The sequence below is a fragment of the Pongo abelii genome, chromosome 15 (genome assembly GCF_028885655.2).
Source record: "Pongo abelii isolate AG06213 chromosome 15, NHGRI_mPonAbe1-v2.0_pri, whole genome shotgun sequence".
NCBI lineage: Eukaryota > Metazoa > Chordata > Mammalia > Primates > Hominidae > Pongo > Pongo abelii.
In genome coordinates this window covers 57599421-57623854 of record NC_072000.2, presented here as the reverse complement: position 1 = coordinate 57623854, position 24434 = coordinate 57599421, and the positions used below count along the sequence as shown (strand labels likewise).

Here is a 24434-nt window from a genome sequence, read left to right as displayed (position 1 = left end):
TATCATAGATTTGTTTGAAGAAGGAAATGAAAGAGCAGGAGAAAAAAAGCCAGATGATAAAAACAAAATCTCCCTTACCTCTTCATGGTAAATATTTAGCTTTTTATACAAATTTTTCAAAGAAAAACAAACAGAAATTCACGCTTTCTAAACTTAAAGCAGTGGAAGAAATCACAAGTGGAAATAACTTTAAAAATTGACTAGATAAGAGTAGAAAACTTACATGCATCAAGGACAGATAGAAATAATTTGGCACAAATTTGATAAAAAGTTAATGCCACTACTGTGCAAAAAGCTCATGCAAGTTGATACAAACAAACCAAAATCCCCTCCCCTCAAAAACTGGACAAAGGGTACATTTGGATGATCAGTGATGGAGAAATCAAAGTGAAGAAACATTTTTTAAAAGTTCATAACTTCCAGTCTGGTGACTATAGTTAACAATACTATATTGTATACTTGAAATTTGGTAAGAAAGTAGATTTTAAATGTTCTCACCAAAAAAAAAAATTGATAACATGAGGTGATTAATATGTTAATTAGTTTGTGGTCATTATTTCACAATGTACAAATCTATCAAAACATCATGTCATATACTTTAAATATATAAGATGTTTGTCAATTTTACCTCAATAAAGCTGGAGAAAAGTTCAACTTCACTAGCCAACAAATATTGCTAATTAAAGTAAAATGCTATGTTTCACCTATTAAATTGACAAAGATTAAAAAATGATAGTACTAATTTTAATGAGTATACAGTGAGTTGGAAACTCTTAAACATTGCTAGCAACAGTATAAATTAGTTTAGGACGGGTGCAGTGGCTCACGCCTGTATTCCCAGCACTTTGGGAGGCTGAGGTGGGCAGATCACTTTAGGCCAGGAGTTTGAGACCAGCATGGCCAACGTGGTGAAACCCCATCTCTATCAAAAAATACAAAAATTAGCAGCCGTGGTGGTGGGCGCCTGTAATCCCAGCTACCATGGAAGCTGAGGCAGGAGAATCACTTGAACCAGCGAGATGGAGGTTGCAGTGAGCCAAGATCACACTACTGCACTCCAGCCTGGGTGACAGAGCAAGACTCTGTCTCAAAAAAAAAAAAAAAGGGGGGGGGGTATATAAATTAGTTTAACCTTTCTGAAATCATTTCAACTACAAGCAAGAAGAATTTTTAAAACATCCATAATCTTTAACCCAGTACATTTATTTCAGGGTGCTTTTTCAAGGAAACAATCAAATAATCTCACAAAAATTTGGGTAGAAAAATATTTATTATATCTTTTATATAATAGTGAAAAGCTGTAACATCTAAATTATAACAATAAATAAACAATGATGAATCATATGATGGAAGATGATCCAAAATTGTTACCAGAAAAAATACAGGGTTTGTTCACGGGGTAACAAACGACTCTCCACAAGAATGCAGGTTTTGATCTATAGGAGTTTTATTACTTGTCACAGGTAAGGAGAGCACTGAAAGGATTCTCCAAAGCAGCATCTCTCTGAGGGAAAGGGAGGGGAGGGTTTTATGGAGCAATGAAGAGGGTAGAGGGTACATCATTGCACATAGTGGAGGGGTCCCAGGGGTGTGGATGCAGTGAGTCATCCTTCCAGCACATAGGGCACATGTTATGATAATAAAGCTGCATCTCCTCCTGGGGTGGAGACTTTGGCATGGTAATGAGGAAAGTTCATTCTGGTTCATCTATAAGTTGCCTGGGTCTGTCAGGACCTAGCTCCAGCCCACTAGGTTACCACATTCCACACGGGGTTAGGGAAAAAACAGGCTGCAAGGCAGGAGGCTGTAAAACAGGCTGATTGCTCGAGTTGATTAAATTCCTATAGTCCCTGGAGACCCTCCCTGTCTGCTTACATAATCATTAAAAACAGTGTTTTTCAGGAATAATTGATGACAATGGAAAATGCCGTCCTAGTAGGATACAAAACTGCATGTATAATATGACCACATTTTGGTTAAAATACGTGCATAGAAGAAAAAAAAGATAGGAAGGAAATGCAACAAAATATCAACAAGGGATAAAGTAGAACTATAGTTTCATTTTTGTACTTGCATATTTTCTAAATGTTTTATAATAAATATTTTATAATTTTAAAACTTCTGATTATGGAAAGACAGACCATTATGGATGCATTCTTGCCAGAGAGGTCAGTGGATATAAACTTGGCTTCAGAAAGGAGTCAGTAACTGCAAATATATTTAGATAGAAATATATATATATTTCTACTATTTTTGAAATTCACAGCTCAAATTCTACCTGATCCATTAAGTGGTCCATGGAAATTCCCCTAAGTATTCATACTCGAAGAAACCTCTCCCTTCAAAAATTCACACTTTATTTACATACATTTTCTTAAGAAATAATAAACATGGAGCTCCTGTCCTAAGACCCTTAGATGTGTTAATTAACTTTTTATTCTCATTTTACAGATGGGAAAAATGAGACACAGAGTGACTGAGCAATTTGCCTAGAATCACACAACTAACACATGGTAGAGTGAGGACTCAAATATGGTTAGTATGGTTTCTATGCCATCACTCTTTACTGAGTTTTAGTGTGTTCTACCTGTTAGGTCACCGTTTTACGTGTGTTTTTCTCCCAAACAAGAGTGCAGTTGCTTTAGGGGCAAAGCATAAGACCTTGAACTTCTTCAACCTGTCCTTAAAAAAATTGAAGAAGTGAGCCATATAAATACGCACTTCACTGTATTAAAAACAAAACAAACAAGTCAAATGTCTTTACACATTCACTGAAAATCTCAGGAGTACTTCAGAGATTAATATTATTGATTTTCAAGACTTGTTTCCTAAACGGATATCTATAAAAAGCAAACCATAGTGGGTCTATATAGCCATATGCTCTGGTCTTAATTTCCCTGATACAGTGACATAGAGACTAATAAAAAAGAAATTAATGAAAAAAATCAAGATGTTGTTATGAGCTGCCTTTCATGTAAATCAATGTATTACCTGTGGAATTTGTTTGGACAAATGCAATTCAAAGGTAGGAAATGAGGAAGGATGGAATGAAAGATCCTCCTTTTGTAGCACTTCCAATAGGACAACGTTTGAAAGTTTACATCTATTGGATCCCATCTGTCCCTCTAAATCCCAAGTGTGTAAATAGCACAGTGCCCAGCACTTGGTAGGTGCACCACGGATGTTAAACTCTTGGTTCCTTTTATTGTACCTTAGGCTTGGCCTAATGTAAGAATCTCCTCTCCCCAAAAACTCCTTAAGCCCATTCCCCACTTTAATTCGGTCCTTTCTATCCTGACTTGTGAGCATTTTCTACGTAAGCATATTCCCCTATTGAAGAATATTTTGTCAGGGCGTCTTCTGCCCTGGTTGTTTACTACAGCAGTCAAACTGTAGCTTCTGTACCAGAGCTTCTACTGGCAGGGAGAATCTTCAGGTTGCTCAGCAGCTTGGCCCTTTCTACTTAACCATGTCTGCCTCCTCTAGCCAGGCCTCTCAGACTCCTTTGTGAGTGGTTCCCCTCCATTTCTCAGATTGCTTTATATACCCAAGTGTTTATATCTGCAGGAGACGGAGAACTATTTCCTTATCTGCCAAAGTGCATCTCCACCATATTTTCATTTTCTTCAAGGAGTTTTGAGACATGAACTCTAGACTAGGATTTGGAAAACCTGGTTTCTAGTATCGACTGAAGGGAATCACTTAACCTCTGTTCCATTTCCCAAGAGGGAATAAAGATCCCCATTCCTACTATCTCATAGTAGCAAGGGGAAGGTCTTCGGAAGTGCATACACACATATGGAATTATGTGAATGAAAATCTAAATGCATACATGCAAATTCAAACAATTTCAAAACCATTAGTTGAATCCTAGTATGAGTTAATCTTATGGCCAATCAAAATTTACCTGCAAATGGCCAAATCCATTATATTCAAATTTAAAAAACCTTTTAGTGCTACTCAAAACATTTAAGAGTATTGCCCTAAAAAGAAAAAGACTGTAATAGGTCTTTGAAGTAAGAACTGGTTCTGCTGCCTTTCTCCCCCATTCCACCCCCTTCAAAGTCATAAAAGCAATGTTCTTAAAGTGTGAACGTCTTACAAGAAGCCTCTAATGGATTCACCCTTCACTCTGTTTCTCACTAATCAGAGGTAACCTGACTTTTACATTCCTAATTATGCCTCTTTCAAAGAGCATTAAGGCTAATATTGGTTTTAAATGGCCCTAAATGCATCTCTGCTTTTGACCTGGGCTGCTCTGACCAACATACATCCTGATATTAGAGCAATCCTAAGGACAATATGTCCCAAGGGCATCTAGCCAATAGGATTGTTTTCAGGGTCACTTCCCTTTCTTTTTCCCTAACCACCTGCAAGCTGTTCCCTAAATGGTTGATTTCCTTAGTCCTCTCCCAGAAGAATCCAAAGTTTTTCGAAGACTCAACATTGTCTACAAGAGCAACTTTCAAATCGAATGCAATTTTTTAAAATCCTTGGAGAATATTGTAAAAAATGAAGATCCCTGGGCCCCACAGCCTAGATATTTTAATCTCATTGGTTGAGGTAAAGCTGGGAGTGTTTTAAATGAGCAGCCTCCAGTTCAGCTGTAGGTGATCTGCACTTGGAAAAACTGTTCTACAGAATAATGTACATTTCAGGCCCAGAGAACTTCCTGGGCTTATGTCCCATATTAACTGCCATCCTCAAAGTTCACTCATACACTAGGTAGGCCAAGATCTAGCCTCTGTGCTCTTCTTTTCTCTCAGTTTTGAGTGTCCTTCCCCATCCCCCCGCCACATGAAATCTGTATGTTTTCAAGGTTGTGCACAGACACTGGCTCTGATGTCTGCCCTAAGATCCCATTTGGAGCTCTCTCCTTGAAGTTTCAGCAGAATCCATTTTTTTTTTTTTTTTTTGAGACGGAGTCTGGCTCTGTCGCCCAGGCTGAAGTGCAGTGGCGCGATCTCTGCTCACTGCAAACTCCACCTCCCGGGTTCAGGCCATTCTCCTGCCTCAGTCTCCCGAGTAGCTGGGACTACGGGCGCCTGCCACCACGCCTGGCTACATTTTTTGTATTTTTTTTGGTAGAGACAGGGTTTCACCGTGTTAGCCAGGACGGTCTCGATTTCCTGACCTCGTGATCCACCCGCCTCGGCCTCCCAAAGTGCTGGGATTACAGGCGTGAGCCACCGCGCCCAGCCAGCAGAATCCATTTTTTATGTCATTTGTCCCTCATCAAAACATTTCTTGTATTGCATTTATTTTTTAGCCAATCAGTGTTCGCTATTAAACTGTTTTTTTTTTAGCCTATCAGTGTTCACTATTATACTTAAAGGTAAGTATTATATTTGATTTATCTTTTAATCTTAGAGAGGGCTGTGAACATAGTAGCTGCTGAATATATGTGTATAAAATTAAACCTACTTAAATTATGTCTATCAGATGTATTTAAGGTTAGTTAAGCACCTCTCCTGTCTTCCCTCAGATAGCTGAAGTAGAAAGCATCTCTGACCTGGATGTAATACACAGCCCAATCAGCCAGAAATAAACGTTGTATGACTGCCTTCTGACCTGGCTGCTTACCTTATTTATCAATTTGAGCTCCAGAATCTTGCCCATAATAGATAAGTTATAATTACAAGTATCTAAATATAAAAATATTCAGAATTGTTCTTTAATGAGAAACCTTATAAAGGTATAAAAATATTAACTCAGAAATTAAATAATCCAATAATCAGAAAACTCTTTATGCTCATCAAATTAGCAAAAAAGAAAATTGAAAAGATTGATAACACTGTATATTACTAAGCAGACGGGGAACTGGGCACTCACATATGTGGTAAGAGTACTGTAAACCAGAAGAACAGTTTTGGAGTACAATCTGATAGTTCCTATTCACATACATGTAAAGTGACCCAGAAAGTCTACTGTTTTTGTGGTCTTTCCTAGAGAAACACATACAAATACGCAGAAAAATGCATTAAAATATTCAATGCAGCATTGAATGTAATAGCAAAAGTTCCACCAATAAGGGAATGGATAAATTAATATCGGTATGATCACACTATAGAATATTATACAGTAGTTAATAGTAAGAAGCATCTACATATACATTATGAAAAAATCTTTAATATATCGAGTTTAAAATAAAAGTTGCAGAATCTATATTGTAGAATACTATATACTTACTTTTTAAAATGTGGCCCTAAAAGTTGATAAAATAATATCTACACTTAACTGCAATTGAAAAAGTACACATATGTATAAAAAGGTATGGAAGGCTAGGCACAGTGGCTCCCTCCTATAATTTCAACACCTTGGGAGGTTGAAGTGGGAGGACTGCTTGAGCCAGGGGTTCAAGACCAGCGTGAGCAACATAGGGAGATCCTCATCTCCACAAAAAACTTTTAAAAATTAGGCAGATGTCGTGGCACACACCTGTAGTCCCAGCTACTTTGGAGGCTGAGGTGGGAAGATCGCTTGCACCCAGGTCAGGGCTGCAGTGAGTCGTGATTGCACCATGGCACTCTAGCCTGGGTGACAGAGTGAGATTCATTTTCAAGAAAAAAAATAAAAGAAAAGAAAAAGGTGAAGAAGAATATGACACAAATGGAGGACATGAGTTACCCCTCCTAAGGAGGTGACTGTTACTGATATGGTGGATGTGGAAGAGTCTGTGTGTATTTTAAATAAATTTGTATCATATGTTACATATGTTAAGGAAATGTCTCGTATGAATGATTTGTGCTATGAAATGACAAATACATTCTACTTCATATTTAGTATAGTAGAATACTATATTATATGGTTAGCTTACTATACAGACACGATGTAGTTAGCATAAAGCTGCAGTTTTCGAAGTATGTGCAGTTTCTAAGTCCCAATTCTTTTCACAAAAGACTGACACAGACACTTAACTAGTCTGTTGAAAACAGAAATCTGTATTTGGTGTAGTTATGCTCATTTTCTTCCTGTTCCCATGGGTTCTCTTCTCAATGTTCTCATGCCTGCATGCTGCACTTGTCCTGCATTATTATCCTCCTATCCCAGGATTAATGACAAATTACAAAAGTCCTTATTCTCTGCATCTACATACCCATTGCTTTGCTAATTAACCAGGAATGGCTGCACAGTACTGCAGATCTCTGTCTCTCACTAACATGAGCTGCAGGTAATGCTTCTGAATGCAGTGTTCTCTGCACATGGTGAGGAAGAGAGGAATATTTTAAACTCTCTGTGCCTGGAAACGACACCAGGATTGGGAGTTAAAGCTTTCCTTTTGCTCCTACCTCTCAACAGAAACATAGATGCCAAGATATTCCCTGTTTTTGTAAGGCCTGAGGCAGATTCAATTTTGGAAAGCCCTATTTAGGAAAAAAAAAATTAGAAAGTTACAAGTAAAAATTGCCAGAGTCCCTCCCAGGTCCCTGGAAGGAACATGCAAGTACAGGGACCTGAACTTTAAGCTTCATTAGCGTCTTGCTAAGTCTCTTCGCTCGATGTGTAATATCAGTAAATGTGCACCTAGGCCAAGAGTGCAGGGGTGCTTTCATCATTTCATTTCCACTCTCAAGGGAGTTGCACAAGGGTATGTATGCTAAACATACTCAGGATATGTTTAGGCATTAAGTCCTGATGATGATGGTGAAAAGAATGGTGCCAAACTGAGTTACATGAACACACATTCTGCCCTAGATCATTTTAAGATTAAAATGTACACCCTGTAGGTCATTGATAATAAAAACCAAATCCCATTATGGTACTAAAAGTGTAATGGATTGAATGTTTGTGTCCCCTGGAAAATTTATATATTGAAATTCTAACTCCCAAGATGATGGTATTAGAAAGTGTGGCCTTTGGGAAGTAATCAGGTCATAAGGGCTCCACCCTCATGAGTAGGACTAGTACCATTGTAAAAGAGGCCCCAGGGAGCTCATTTACTCCTTCTGCCACATGAGGTTAGAGTGATAAGACTATTGTCTTTGAGGGAGTGAGGCCTCATCTGTCACCAAATTTGTCCATGCCTTGATCTTGGACTTCCCAGCTGCCAGAACCATGAACAATAAATTTCTATTGTTTGTGAGCCACCCAGTTTATGGTATTTTTTTTTACAGCAGCCTAAATGGACTAGGACAAAAAGAAAAAAGAAGTAAAAAACCTTTTCTTTCAAGGACCCACAAACTTCATGTGTATAGGTAGTTTCCATTTTATGACAAAACTTCAGACAATACTATTTCAAACAAGATAGGAGTCATATTATTTGTAGGACTTTATCAATACAAATTTTACAAATGTTTTAGTTGACAAACTTTTAAATTTTAGAGTTTATAGATAGTAGAAAATTCTCCCTTTACATTATAAGTGTGATTAATGAAGTTAGTTAGTGGCATTCACAGCACCCCATGCTTCAGGGTCCTCTGAAAGTCCTCTGAAAATCATGGGCAATAGAAATAGTATTTTTGATTTGGTTTAAGGAATGCTGCTTATGTCTGAGAGTATTGTTTCATAACAGTATGTTCACATAACAATGAGCCTTCACATTATCATAAAGTAATAGAGATGAGGAGAAAGGGGGCTCAAAATTCACTAAAAACCCACAAAAAAAAGCTGTGAGAGTTTGAGAAAAACCTAAAATTTAATAGCACACCTCCTTTTTAATATTAAGTGGGTAAATTTAGGCAAATTTTAAAGCTCTTCTTCTCATTGTATTTACAAAATCATTTCCTAACCCAGTCTTTAACAATCATAATCACCATCATCATCATCATGATAGCTACAATTTCTAGGAACTTCCACTCTGGTCAGTCATGCTACTGAACAATACATGCATCAATGCAATCCTTGTATGAGATAGATGAGATCCCACAAAGATACATGTTCCTAAAGGACAGTCTTGAGAACTATGCCCTAACTGAACAGTTGCCACCTTTCTGCTTTCCTGCTGTATCAGTTAGGATGTTTCAGTTACAAGTGCCAGGAAACCTTAAAATGAGATTTTTAAAAAATGCCATTTGACTAAAAGTTCCAATAGGATTGCCTTCAACAGAAGATTGACAAAGCAGCTCACTCCATGTAACAGGAAATTTTTTTTTACTGTTTTTCCACACCATTTCCTCAATGTCAGTTTCACAAGGTGCTCCAGGTTCTTTCCCTTAAAATTAAAGAAAAAAAAAGAATAACTGGTAGGTTCTCAAGCATAGCACATTGAATAGCAGCATCCCCGTAAGCCCTTGGACTCAATCTCATTGGCCCACATTACTCATCATATGCCCATCATATACCATCACTGTCACCAAGGAGCAGATGGAATAAGGTGATTGACTTAAGCTCACTCTTTGGGTTCATATGATATGATATTCATCTCATGGATGAGAATAGAATAGGAGTAACTTCCCCAAAAGGAAAATCTTGGTGCTATTGGCAGAAAAGGGGGAGAATAGAGGCTGGGGGAGAGTGGTATCAGCCCCAAAAATAAGTACACTATACATACTACTATACATGTCCACTGCTAAGTGTTATTCCCATGTAAGTAAAAGAATCTAAAACTTTGATGTAGCATCTGTTTACAAGTATTCAACTAAAATAATAAACAAAACTATTAGTTTCCCATTCTCTCTCTACTCCTTGAATAAGAGGGAGCAGTTTGATCATTATCTGCAATTTAGAAAATCCTACTAAAACATATTTAATTACTGCATATATGGACTTCCTTTCCTATGGGAAAACTATGGTGACCTAATGACCATAGGATCCAAAATCCCCCCTAAAGAAAAGACCAAATCTATGTGACAGAGAAATGGGGATCAAAATAATGACCCAAACAATAGAGCTTTAGTGTTCTTCGTTCTTCTCATTCTTTTTTTTTTTTTTTTTTTTGAGACAAAGTCTTGCTTTTGTCCCCCAGGCTGGAGTGCAATGGTGTGATCTCGGCTCACTGCAACCTCCACCTCCCGGGTTCAAGCAATTCTCTTGTCTCGGCACCCCTGAGTAGCCGAGATTACAGGAGCCTGCCACCACGCCCGGCTAATTTTTGTATTTTTAGTAGAGATGGGTTTCACTATGTTGGCCAGTCTGGTCTAGAACTCCTGACCTCAGGTGATCCACCCGCCTCGGTCTCCCAAAGTGCTGGGATTACAGGCGTGAGCCACCACGCCCGGCCAGCGTTCTTCTCATTCTTTATAGAGATCTCCAACTCAATCAATCTGCTTATACCCATGCATGTCTTCATTATATATATTTTTAAATGTTCTTATACAAATATTTTTATCCCTTCACCAAGATTTTATTGGATTGCCAAAAACATAGCTATATTTGGAATTATTCAAATGTTGTGAAAAACTTAAAATGTGTTAAATCTTAATACATCTGAGTTCAAGATTGTTATATTTATTGCTAATAACATAACCCAAGTTATGAGACCAAGATAGAATACTGTGTCATGTATATTGCTGAATGAGTTATGGGTCTGAATTTTCACCACACTTCACAATAAAAAATGTTAGACTTGAGGAAATAACAAAAAAGTAAAAGTAGTTTTCTTTTCTCTATGTTAACAGAAGTCTTATTTGGAATATTCTTTGTAGTAGTAGTCAGGTTACCACAAAAACTGCTGTTCAACTTGCATTTAAAAGGAATGGTGGAAAATGGATTGGGAAGAAAGAAATTTGAGTTCCAGTTTAAGCTCTGTGGCTAACCAGCTGTGAGACCTTGTGCAAGTCACTATACATCTCTGTTTCACATTTCTCATTTGCACAATGAATAGGTTGGTAGAGATTGTCTTTACAAGTTCCCAACCCTGAACTTCTTCGAGTTTGGTGAAATAAGCATACAAGACAGGGAGCTCAGTTTACCTACACATCCAAAATGGAACATTACTGTCCAACTCCCCTCTTGGGATGTTAATATCGAGTGATAGAGACAGAAAGTTTGGAGGACAATTCTGGGTTTTACAAACAAATTTCTGAGTACTTCTTTAATTTGCGATTACCTTAAGTAAGCAATTCCCTTTACATTTTTATTCAAAAATAACAAGCTGTGTTTGAAATGCCAGTATACACCATTTATTACGCTCTCCAGCCCAAACACAAAAACATTTTTACTTATGTTATGACTTCACCTGGTGGCTTTCATTTTCCCCAACATAAAGACAGGGTGAAGCAAAGTAATAGAAAAATAGAAAACATCTTTGTCGGAAAATGAGATTGCAGCTGTGTAACTGGAGCACACAACCATAAATCAGAATGTCAAATCCAAAACACATGACTTTTTGCAAGTTCCCCATGTGCGCTCTAATGTGATTACAGCCTGGTTGCTATTATGATTTAAAACAAAGTCTTTCATGCTAGAAACAAAATGCGGAATGTGAGCCGCCTGGGGGAGAGAGCTGCAAGCTAGCTAGTGACATACCCCTTGCTGTCATTGAGGTGGGCTACAGTATTTCAAGTACTGGTTTGTCAGGTGTGAGAGAGCAAGAGGATACAAGAGGAACCTTGGCAGAGGTCTTAACATGAGGGACAAATTAGCCAGCAGTGTTCAGCTCAGCTTGACAATCTGAAATTAGCTTCTTTCTTCCCCCTCCCCATATTTTTTCCCCTAAGCAGAATCCTGCAGCCAAATAGAAAGATTACAGAAGTCATTCTTTCCTGCCTATCACATAAACAAATGGCCCAGCTGTTATTGCTAAGATTCCAGTTTTAAACTTGGACTTTCTTGTATAAACTTCAATGTAATGGTATTTAAAGTGTCATAGGCAATAAGCATCTAATCCTACTCAATAAATTGTAGGCTCGTTGCATGAACTCCTAGAGCTGTTAAAGACAGCTGTGCTTTTTTTGTAATTTAAGTCATTTCCAAATTGGGCAGTTCTCCAGGTGTATTTTCAGACAAACAATGTGTGCTAGAAAAAGTAATGTTCTGACTCTTTCAGCAATGGAATAAACACAAAGAAGTAAATGCTGAGGTATAACACAATGAAAATATCATTCCTGATCACCCGAGGAGGGCAGGCATCAAGGTAGGGGTGCTAGGAAACTGCCCTTGTTTCCTTTGACTATTAAAATATGAGCCAGGACATTTTCCCCTCAAGGAGCTTTTGCCAGGCCCATCACTTTTGTAACTGGTCTTTGGGCCAATGCCATAGATGAGTACCAGGATAGAGGATAACAGGTTAGTATGTATCAAAATAGAACCATCAACTTGAAGAACAAAAATACAAGCCTCAAATGGAAAAAGCTCCTCCCATAGCTGATATTTAAAGGGTCCGGACAAAACAGTTTGCACTTCTGTAATGCCATTGAAAAAAGTCATCATAGGCCCATAGGATAAGAGGGAATTGACAAGAGGTTATTTCATCCAGCTGACTGTCTCTAAGAAGACCCACAATGGAAGAATTTCAAGCAGATTAGTTGGTAATTGATTTATATCCAAATTATCATTAAGCATTAAATGAATCCTCTTCCAGTACATAAAGCCTCTGAGTAGACAGGGCACTTTCTATATCCACCCCAAGTTGAGTATTCGACAGTCAGCTGATAGATCTGAGTAGGAAACAGCCCAAGCTCTTCTTAACCACAGTTTGATGATGGTGAGTCATTTTCACAGAGGCCATTGCAAAGTTTGCCTCCTGTAGCTGATTCTGGAGCACAGGAGTGCTGCTATTGTTGTTGTTTCATTTTGATGTCTTATCATCAAAAGTTGGTTTGTGCCTACAATCTTACCCTGCCTTGTTCTACACTGTTATGAGATACTGTGCATTATCTTTTCGGCTAAACACATGTGATATCTACCTCATCATTGACAATGCAGAGTAAACAGAGAAAAGCACAGAGAAAACAAATCCCAGACCTAGAGCCCACAGTGTAGTTCCCCTGAGTCCTCTATGGTGGGTTGAACTTCATCACAGAAAGAGTAGGCCTGAAATGAATCAACACCTCTTTCAGTTGCTGGAACGTAACACAAGCACACAGGTGGAGGGAGTTTCAGGCAATGACTCAGGATTACTTTTGGCCTAGGTGGACAATTGGACAGCTAAACACAGTCCCAAAACTCTGAGAAATCGCTTTCTGGATTCTCACTTCCCCCCAACCCCAAAAATGACAGCTCCACTTGCATTTCTACTGAAGCTTTGAAGTTAAGCCTCAATAATTAGAACTCCCCTGGGATTGAGATAGTATTCCTACTGTTCCCCTTTGAGAAATGACAGCTTAGACCTGTCACCTTAGGGGAACACTTTACCTCAGGCAAAAGCAATGGTCCACTTGTTTCTAGTCCCAGAGAGCAAAACTCCTCAGGCTTTGTTCATTTTTGAGGGGAAACCCTACAGCTCTGCGCACATTAAAGACCTAACCAAAAAATGTCTAGAAACAACTAATCTCTCAGTGTCACTTCAAACAAGTATAGCATACCAGGCACATGGTATTTATCAAACAACATAGACCCTCAGCTAGCCAATGGATTGAGTCCCATTTCTCTCGTTTAAGAAGTCTCTAAAAGCCTACAAAAATATTGTCAAAGTTATATATATAATATTCAGAATTTTGTTCTGAAGGCAATTAACCCAATACTACAGGTAGCATTTTTCAATGTGTATAACCCCCACTAAAAACTGTTCGGTTTTCATGAAAGTGTCTTGAAAGGAAGGACATGCCCCATAGAATGGAATGGTGGGTTGTTGTTTTTTTTTTTTAAGCTAAAAGCTGGAGAATGAAATTATTGAAACCATCTTCTGTTCTACTTTAATTTTCACCAGCTTTTTGCTAGTTTACTTTAACAAGTAATGTTTGATTGAATTCAGGCCTGCTTTTGTTTACAAAATGAACGAGAGCCAGCAAGTCGTGGCCTGGCTAATTTGCACATCCACTGCCTTGGTCTCCTCCCCTTTAAACAAAAATCTGGAGTTTGTGATTTATTGTTGATTTGGTTAGCTCAAATGATTTTGATGGCTAAAATCTACCTTCCACCCCATCCTTGAAATTTTCTCCAAAAGCACCCACTCTATTTTTACCATACAAGGCAGACTTGACACTCCTACTCCCCCCCACCCAAAAAAAAGAAAAACACATCTTAACTCCCAAGATTTCAGATGCCAATGAATGAAACTGAGAATAAAAATCCACAGATGGGAGAAGAGGAAAGCAAGATCCTCTACATCTATAGCTTTAGAAATGAAACTAGCCCATTCAGAAGAATAATAGCCTGACAGCAAAGCAAAATGGTAATTGTTGATAACACATCTCTTTGAGGATTTGTGAGACATCCTTGTTTGACAATCAGGTAGACCAGATGTTTTCGGATTTGGCAGCCCCTCAGAATCATCTTGGAAGCCCTATTCTTAAGTATCCTCCTTTAAAAAGTCTGATTTTAAAAGTCTAGGGGCCAGGTGCGGTGGCTCACGCCTGTAATCCCAGCACTTTGGGAGGCCAAGGCAGGCGGATTATGAGATCAGGAGATTGAGACCATCCTGGCTAACATGGTGAAACCCCCCTCTACTAAAAATATAAAAAATTAGCCGGGCGTGGTGGCAGGTGCCTGTAGTCCCAGCTACTCGGGAGGCTGAGGCAGGTGAGTGGCATGAACCCGGGAGGCGGAGGTTACAGTGAGCTGAGATCGTGCCAGTGCACTCCAGCCTGGGCAACAGAGTGAGACTCTGTCTCAGAAAAAAAAAAAAAAGTCTAGGGTAGAATCTGTATGTTCACAAAGTACCCTCAAATGGTTATGGAGGTCCACCAAGCTTTGAAACATTAAGTATAGTCTTTATTCATGTTTAATGTTACCCTGTCCAGCCAATTTAATCTCTTTCTCTGCTTGAATTCTCCAATTGCAATCTGGAGGTCACACAGGATAAGTATGCTGTGAAATTGGTGTGTGGTTCCCTGTATAGTCAGGAGAGGGGAGGTGAGGGGCAATGCTCCTTGTCATTCAGGCACAAAATCCACACACATGCTTCTGTAGGGGCTACTTCAGCAAGATCACTACCTAATGCTAAAAATCATTTGACTCTCACATGCCTACCATCTATTCATAATGTTCCACATCCATTCAGCCATCCATTTTCCTAACAGCAAGGCAAAACTCACTCCCAGCCCCCTCTATCCCCATGCAATCAGCTACCCTTTTGGTGATTTGCCCTCTTCCCTCAGGCTGTTTATTTAAACATAATCTTGTTTAAAGTAAAAATTAAATTAACCCAATGGTACAGGTATTGAGGCAATGACTAGTCACTCTGACAGGGAAGAAACCATACCCATCTTGCGTATCCCTGCAATCCAACTGAATAATAGGAAATTCAGTTCCAACACCTATCTACCGAGAGTTAGGTCAATTCCAACACCTACCTACCCAGAGTTAGGTCAAATTTCACAGGTTAAAAGCAGAGTCCTCCATAAGATTCTCCTCTTCTCAGACACCAGCCATAAGCTCTGGGGTTCCCAGGCCACCTGCATTTCTAACTGGCTACAAATTCTGGGGTTCTCACTACTCCCTCGGTACTGTAATTCATTTTAACAACTCACAAAACTCAGAATAGCACCATATTTATAACTACAGTTTTATACAAAAGATACAAATTGGGACCAACAATGAAAAGACTCATGGGGTGAGGTGTGGGAGGGTCCCAGACACAGAGCTTCCATGTCTTCAGGACACATCACCCTCCCAGCACATCAATGTGCGTCACTAACCGGGAAGTTCAACTGAGCTCCAGGTGTCCACAGTTTTTATTGGTGTTTCATTATATAGGCATGATTGATATTAGCACATGATTGAACTCCATCTCTAAGGCTCCTCCCCTCCCCACAGGTCAGCCTGACATCACAAGGATCAAACCGCAATGCTCTAATCACATGATTGGTCCTTCCAGAGTAGCCAGTACCCATTCTAAGTCATCTCATTAGCATAAACTCAGTCATGGTAAAGGAGAGGGCATCCATGAATAACAAAGACACTCCCCTCACTCAGAAAATTCTTTAGACTTAGAGGTTACCTCCCAGGGACCAAAGTTTAGCCAAATTCCTTACTATACAACAGGTCTCTACTTGAATATGACTGTTCTTATTGTCCTCAGACCATAAACAGTACCAGGTCAGCTCCTTTGCTAAACAGCCCTTAGCTCTCTGCTTCTGCCTTTTGATACACTCATCATACTCATAATCACTTGCTCTTCATCTCCCCTCCTTAAGCTTAAGGTCAAGAACCATGTCTGTCATATTCATTACACTTCACCAGTTCCTCACACTAGTTAAGGAACATAGTTAATATAATCAAATATTTGTTGTTAGGTAAATTCTATCTCCATGCCTTTATTCATAGGTGTGAAAATGACATTTACAAACATAAAGCTAGCACCAGGGACACAGTAGCTATAGTAAAAACAGGTATACATATAAATAAGACAACCAGGGAACCCTCCAATCATTGAAAAAACCTTTGGAATAGATTTGAAATTTCCTTCATCTCAAATCCTGTTGTGTCTACCAGAGTCCTGGGAAAATGTGAATCAAGAGGCACAAAATAACAGAACTTCTATATTTTTCATCCTGAAGGTGCTGATAATGGTGATGGGGGAAGGGAGACATTGATTGATTTTCTTCTTTATTCAACTTCTAGTTGAGTTTCATTAACCTTTTAGCAAACAATCATGTTCTAAATAAGCAAAGTGTTTCTTCGAAGTTTATTCCCCCCTAAACATATGGTAATAGTATTTGAAAGTGGATTTCTATTTCAATTGCCACACAAGCATCCTTTTCTCTAGCCTCTCACCAAAAAAAAAAAAGATTATACATAATATGATTTTTTTTAAAAAAAAATGGAATTCAAAATTTAAATTTGCAATGAAAAACACAATCATCTTAGTTCAGTCAATAAAAAGAAGATAGAAAGTGAGCCTGAGTATTTTGATCCACCCACTTACTGCAAAGTTCCACATAACTTTGACTTTCAGATGAAAATATTTTCAATAAACATTGGTAGAATCAAATTGAAATCTGATTCCTCATTTGTCTAAGTCTTGTCCTCCAGCAATCATGGATTGTAAACTCAATCGTAGGAAGTAGAGCTTATGGAATGTCATAGCTGGAAGCAATATGCATAATCAGAAAACAGAGATCCATAGAGGACAAATAACTTGCTCTACTTTCCACACCAAGTTAATGGCAGAGACGGGACCAGAATCCCATCTCCTGACTCTCTACTTCCTAACATTGTTTCTATATCACGTTACATTAATATTTCTTTTCTATGCCCCAGAGTTCACAATAATGTTCAGCACATAATAAATGCTCAGTGAATCATGCCAATTTTGATTTCTTAAAGTGTTTTGTCTAACACACTGTGAAGCATGATTCCATACTTTCCTGTCATATATTTAGTTATACTTTTGCACCTACACAGATGACATATGGCTGGTCATATAGCACTGCTCTGCTGAGAACTCAATATGTCTGCATTTCTTCTGTCATCCTTCTTCCATCTCTCCCCAATCCGTGCACTTAAAAATAAAGATGCAGCCCTACACAACATACTCTTCATGGATTGTCACTATCTTGCCAGGTGGTAGACTTGCTCTTTTAGTTCCAGTCTTAAAAGCAAACAGGAGTATTTGTTGTAAATGATTTAAAAACTTGACTTGTGGGTGGGAAAAAAAATCTCATCCCTCCCAAGACATTCAAATTTTGTTTTTGGTTTCACTGGACTTCAAAAAAGACTACAGCTAGCATTTATGATATTCATTTGCCTTTTAAACCAAAGTGGCTGACACATGTTAGTCCCTCAAGTGTGTGTTGAATGAAATGTGTGTGAAGACATGTGATGTGAATTATTTCACCTTAAACTGCAATGGGATGTGTTTTTATGCATTCTACATTTGGGTACCTTGGAATAGAGTGTTTATCTTCAGGTAACTAATGAATATTGGAATTTACACAGGAGCCAGCACCACCATTTGAAAAGACAAATCATATCAGATCTTCCCGGCTTGAGTTATTTTAATGGCTTTCACTTAAAATAAAATCAAACCCATAACATTAGCCTACATGTCCCACATAATCTTGCTCTAGGTTCTTCCCTAGCCTCATCTCTATTGAAACTTCTTTTCATTCATCATCAGCCACCATGCTTTCTTTTCACCTCCTCTTATTTCAGCTCTTTAGGAGTCTTTGCACATGCTGTTCCTGCTGGTTAGAATATTCACTGATATGGTTTGGCTCTGTGTCCCCACTCAAATCTTATGTCAAATTGTAATCCCCATGTGTTGAAGGAGGGGCCTGGTGGGAGATGATTGAATCATGATGGGGCAGACCTCCCCCTTGCTGTTCTCATAATAGAGTTCCAGGAGATCTGGTTGTTTAAAAGTGTATAGTGCTTCCCCCTTCACTCCCTCTCTCTCTCCCACTCTGCCACGTGAAGAAGGTGCTTGCTTCCCCTTCACCCTTTCACCATGAAGGGCCTCCCAGCCATGCTTCCTGTACAGCCTGCAGAACTGTGAGTCAATTAAACCTCCTTTCTTCATAAATTACCCAGTCTCAGGTAGTTCATTACAGCAGTGTGAGAATAGACATTGTGTTTCCTATGCTCCTTCTCCCACCTCCCCCTGCCAACGAATCATGTCTCTTTGTGTCCATACTCCTGTGTAATATTTTGCTGCAACTCCCAGCCAATGGTAGAAGCTATTTCTCTTCTCCTTAATCTGGACAGGACTAACATAATGCAATGGAAGTAACATTCTAGAATTTCTAAAACCAGGTCTTTAAGTGGCCTTATAGCTTCCACTTTTGCTCTCGGAACCCAACTGCTATGTAAGAAGTTTAAGCTGTCTTGCTGAAGAGAGAGGACATATGCAGAGAAAAATCCTAAAGGATAGTAATCCAGGTAGAAAGAGATGCCACATGGAGAAGAACCAAGGTCCTTTGGCTAATAGCCAGCATCAAGACCCAGACACATTAGTGAGGCCATCTTGGATTCTTCAGTCCCAGCTGAATTGACACCATATGGTCAGCTGAACCTGGCTGAACCCTGCCAAATTCCTGACTCAAAAAATTGTAAGCAATAAAATGGTCATTGCCATTTTAAATTTATATTTTTGTTACACAGAGTAACATTTTGTCTTGTTTACAGTTATATGGGTTTCAGCACACACAAAGATATTTGTAGTCACCACCACAAGTGGATGTAGCTTAACTTTAACATCCCAAAGCATGTTCTTGTACTGACCATCAGAAGTCAGAGCTCTATAGCCACCAACCCTAGCAACCACTGATCTATTCTCTAAACCTACAGTTTTGCTTATGTCAGAGTATCATATAAACAGAATCATACAGTATTCAACATTTTGAGACTGGTTTCTTTCAATTACCATCATATATTTGAGATTCATTCATGATGTATGTATTAATAGTTTTTAACTTATTATGACTGAGTAGTATTCTATTGCATGGATTACTCATCCATTGACATATTTTGGGGTTGGTTCCAGTTTTTGGTGATTTTGAATAAGGCTATTTTAAGTGTATATGTAGAGGTTTCTTTTCAAAAATACGTTTACATTTCTTTGGGCTAAATAGTTAGAAATGGGATTGCTGGATCATATGCAAGGTCTATGTTTAACTTTTAACTCAGAAACTGCCAGAAGGGCTGTACCATCTTGCATTCCCACGAGCAATACATGAGAAACCTAACTGTTCCACACCCTTGTCAGCAGACTATCTTCAGTGCTTTTTAATCATTCTAATAGGCACGCAGTGGCAACTTAATTGTGCTTTTCATTTGCATTTCCCTAGTGGCTAATGTTATTAAGCATCTTTTCATGTACTTATTTTCCACCTGCATATCCTTTTTGATGAAATATTGTCTCATCATTTGCCTAAGCTTTTATTCAGTTGTTTTCTTATTGCTGAGTTTTGAAAGCTTTTTCTATATTTTGGATACAAGTCCTTTGTCAAATATATGATTTGCAAATATTCTTACCAAATCTGTGGCTTATATTTTCATCTTCTTAGCAACATCCTTTGAAGAACAAAATTTTTAATTTTGAGAAAGTCCAATTTGTCTTTGTTTTTTTCTTGGATTGTGCTTTTGGTGTAGTATTTAAGAATTCTTTGCCTAGCCCAAGATCAGGAAGATTTTCTCCTATGTTTTCTTCTAACAATTTTATAGTTCTATATTGTGTATTTAGATCTATATCAAGTGAATTTTTATATAAGGTATGAGGTATGGGTTGAGACCTTGCATATATTTTATTAGATTTATACCTAAAATTTTACTTTTTTGAAGGTATTGTAAATGTTACTTTAAAAAAATTTTAGTTTTCTATACTCTTTCCTAGAGTATAGAAAACCAACTGATTTTGTATGTTTACTTTGTAGTTTGTGACCTTGCTAAACTCACTTATTAGTTTTAGGAGCTTTTTTGTAGATTACTTAGGATTTTATACATCTTGAAGTATAGTTTTATGCTTCCATTTCTATCTGAGTGTCTTTTATTTATTTTTCTTGCCTTATTGCACTTTCTAGGACTTCTAATACAATATTAAGTAGGAATGCTGACAATAGACATCTTCACTAGTAATATACTTAAAAGAAAATCATTCAGTCTTTTCCCATTAGATATACCATATTAGCTGAAGGACTTTTTAAATGTATTTATTTATTTTTTTGATGCCCTTCTATTTATGGCTTGCTGAGAGTTTTTAATCATTCATTTTTTTAAATTTTGCCAAATGCTGCTTCTTCATCTATTGATAGGATCACATGGATTTTCTTATGTATCCGTTAATCTGGTGAATTATATTAATTTTTGAATGTTGAGCCAGCCTTGCATTTCTAGGATACACACCCCTTGGCAATGGTATAGAATTCTTCACATATATTGCTCAATTTAATTTGCTTATGTTTTGTTGTTTTGCTGAGAACTTTTGTATCTGTGTTCATAAGACATATTAATCTATAGTTTTCTTTCTTTTCTTTCTTTCTTTTTCTTTCTTCTTTTTTCCTCTCTTTCTTTCTTTCTTCTTTCTTTTTTTGTAGAAACAGGGTCTCACTTTGCCAACCAGAGTACAGTCCAGTGGTGTAATTATAGTTCACTGCAGCCTTAAACTCCTGAAACTTTACACCCATTGAACAACTCCCCATTTCTCCTACTCACCCAGCCCCCGGCAACCACTATCGCATTCTCTGCTTCTATGAGTTTGACTATTATAGATACCTCATCTATGTGGAATCCTACAACTTCATGGCAAAAATACCCCAAATAACTGGATTTTAAAATGTGCAAAAAACCTGAATAGACATTTCTCCAAAGAAGACATACAAGTGGCCAACAGGCACATGAAAAGATGCTTACTACAGATTCTGTATTCCCTTTGCCTTCAGCAAGCACCTCAGCAGGTTTTGGTTTTTTTCCTGGTGGAGTGACCCAAACCTTCATTCCTGAAGGATCTGGATCATTTGTAGTCCTGCCTGAATTGGGCTGTTATAGTTTCCCATTGACCTTCATAACAGGGCATGGTAATACTAAGAGACACCCTAAGGGATCTTTTGTATTCCATGCATACTCCTCCTTACCTCCATTGTGGAGTAGTAGACTGATTTCATCTTGATAATCTAGGTCAGTCACCCCAGCCAGTACTGTAACTCCCTTCTTAGCCTGCTGACTTAAAGGCAGGAGAAGCCCAAAGTGTCCAGGTGGCAATCTTCACTTCCAGTTTAATGGAATCATTGTGTCTCCTGGTGGTAGTGTTCTTCTCTCTGAAACTAAGACCTCTAGGCCAGCAGGACGTAATGTCGTGGGAACAGGAAGCAAAAATGTTGCTAGTGGATCACTAGGGGTGATGGTGAGTGGTGCCACTTCCACTTCCACCTCTTGATTCCTGGACCTGTGAATCCTGGCTATGAGAGAAACAGTACCATATATTGGATGCTGATTCAGAGCATACATGGCCTTCTGGAGAACTTTGCACCAGCCCTGCAAATTATTGTCATCTAGTTGGCATTGTCATTGCGACTTCAAAAAACCATTCCACCGTTCTATCAATGCAGTTGCTTCAGGATGATGGGGAACATGGTAAAATTAGTGAATTCCATGAGCATGAGCCCACTGCCACACTTCTTTAGCTGTAAAGTTGGTTAGAGGCAATGCTGTGTGGAATACCATGATGGTGGATAAGGCATTCCATAAGTCCACGGATGGTAGTATTGGCAGCACTGCGTGCAGGATAGGCAAACTCATATCCAGATTGTTTATTCCAGTGAGGACAAACCTCTGCCCTTTCCATGATGGAAGAGGTCCAATATAATCGACCTGCCACCAGGTAGCTGGCTGATCACCCCGAGGAATGGTGCCATATCAAGGGCTCAGTGTTGGTCTCTGCTGCTGGCAAATTGGGCACTCAGCAGTGACCATAGCCTGGTCAGCCTTGGTGAGTGGAAGTCCATGTTGCTGAGCCCATGCATAACCTCCATCCCTGTCACCATGGCCACTTTGTTCATGGGCCCATTGGGTGATGACAGGGGTGGCTGGGGAAAGAGGCTGAGTTGTGTCCACAGAATGGGTCATCTTACCCACCTGATTATTGAACTCCTACACCGCTGAGGTCACCCATTGATGAGCACTCACATGGGACACAAATGTCTTCACAGTTTTTGACCACTCAGAGAGGTCCAGCCACATAACCCTTCCCCAAATTTCTTTGTCACCAATTTTTCAATCATGCTTCTTCCAGGTCCCTGACCATCCAGCCAAACCACTGGCTACAGCCCATGAAACAGTATACAATCACACATCTGGCCATTTCTCCTTCTATGCAAAGTGCACAACCAGGTGCACTGCTCTAAGTTCTTCCCACTGGGAAGATTTCCCTTCATCGCTATTCTTCAGGGATGTCCTAGAAAGGGGCTGTAGTGCTACAGCTGTCCACTTTTAGGTAGTGCCTGCATATCATGCAGAACCATCTGTGCACCAGGCCCTGGTCTTCTCTTCCTCTGTCAACTGATCATAGGGAACTCCCCATGAGGCCATTGGTGCAGGCTGGGGGAAAGAAGGCAGAGTGGCAGGAGTGGAGACCATGGGCATTTGAGCCACTTCCTTATGTAACTTACTTGTGCCTTCAGGACCTGTCAAGCCTGATCAGGCATATGCCACTTCCATTTGATGATGGAATGCTGCTGTACATCACCCACTTTATGGCTTGATGGGTCAGAAAGCACCCAGTTCATGATAGGCAGTTCAGGTCAAATGGTGACTTGATGATCCATAGTCAAACGTTCAGTTTCCAACAAAGCCCAGTAACAGGCCAAGAGGTGTCTCTCAAAAGGAGAGTAGTTATCTGCAGAAGATGGCAGGGCCTTACTCCAAACTCCTAGAGGCCTCCACTGTGATTCACCTATGGGAGCCTGAAAAAGGCTCCAAACAGCATCCCTATCTGCCACTGACACCTCAAGCACCATTGGATCTGCTGGGTCATATGGCCCAAGTGGCAGAGCAGCTTGGACAGCAGCCTGGACCTGTTGCAGAGCCTTCTCCTGTTCTGGACCCCACTCAAAACTGGCAGCCTTTCAGGTCACTTGATAAATGGGCCAGAGTAACACACCCAAATGAAGAATGTGTTGCCTCCAAATAGGCCCACTAGGCATGCCTCTTTCTTGGTTGTAGGAGGGGCCAAAACAGCAACTTATCCTTTACCTTAGAAGGAGTATCTCGACAGGCCCCACAACCACTGGACCTCTGGAAATTCTACTGAGGTAGAAGGTCCCTGAATTTTAGTCAGATTTATTTCTCACCTCTGGCATGCAAATGTCTCACCAGTAAGTCCAGTGTGTTTGCTACTTCTTGCTCACTGGATCCAATCAGCATAATGTCACCAGTGTAATGGACCAATGTGATATCTTGTGGAAGCAAAAAGTGATCAAGTTCTTTCTGAATAAGATTATGACATAAAGCTGGAGAGTTGGTATACCCCTGAGGTAGGACAGTAAAGGTATATTGCTGGCCTTGCCAGCCAAAGGGGAACTGCTTCTGGTGGGCCTTACGGACAGGAATGGAGAAAAAGGCACTTGCCAAGTCAATGGCTACATACCAGGTACCAGGAGATGTGTTCATTTGCTCAAGCAATCAAACCATATCTGGTACAGCAGCTGCAATTGGAGTCACCACTTGGTTAAGTTTACGATAATCCACTGTCATTCTCAAAGATCCATCTGTCTTCTACATAGGCCAAATGGGAATGTTGAACAGGGATGTGGTGGGAATCACCACTCCTGCATCTTTCAAGTCCTTGATGGTGGCACTAGTCTCCGCAATCCCTCCAGAGATGCAATGTTGTTTTTGATTTACTATTTTTCTAGGTAGAGGAAGCATTAATGGCTTCCGTTTGGCCTTTCCCATCACAGTAGCCCTCACCCTACCAGTCAGGGAGCCAATGTGGGGGTTCTGCCAGCTACTAAGTACGT

The 24434-nt window shown here is 39.3% G+C and overlaps 1 long non-coding RNA gene across 2 annotated transcripts in view; it reads right to left on the bottom strand.

Moving 5' to 3' along the window:
• Window positions 1-6778: 6778 nt before the first annotated feature.
• Window positions 6779-24434, bottom strand: part of LOC129049901 (uncharacterized) — a 261143-nt gene continuing 243487 nt past the window's right edge. The window contains exon 4 of one of the 2 annotated variants that reach the window (XR_008513287.2): window positions 6779-9151. This is a non-coding gene — a long non-coding RNA (uncharacterized LOC129049901). The remainder of the gene's footprint in view (window positions 9152-24434) is intronic. The other variant, XR_008513286.2, reaches the window with a different exon arrangement.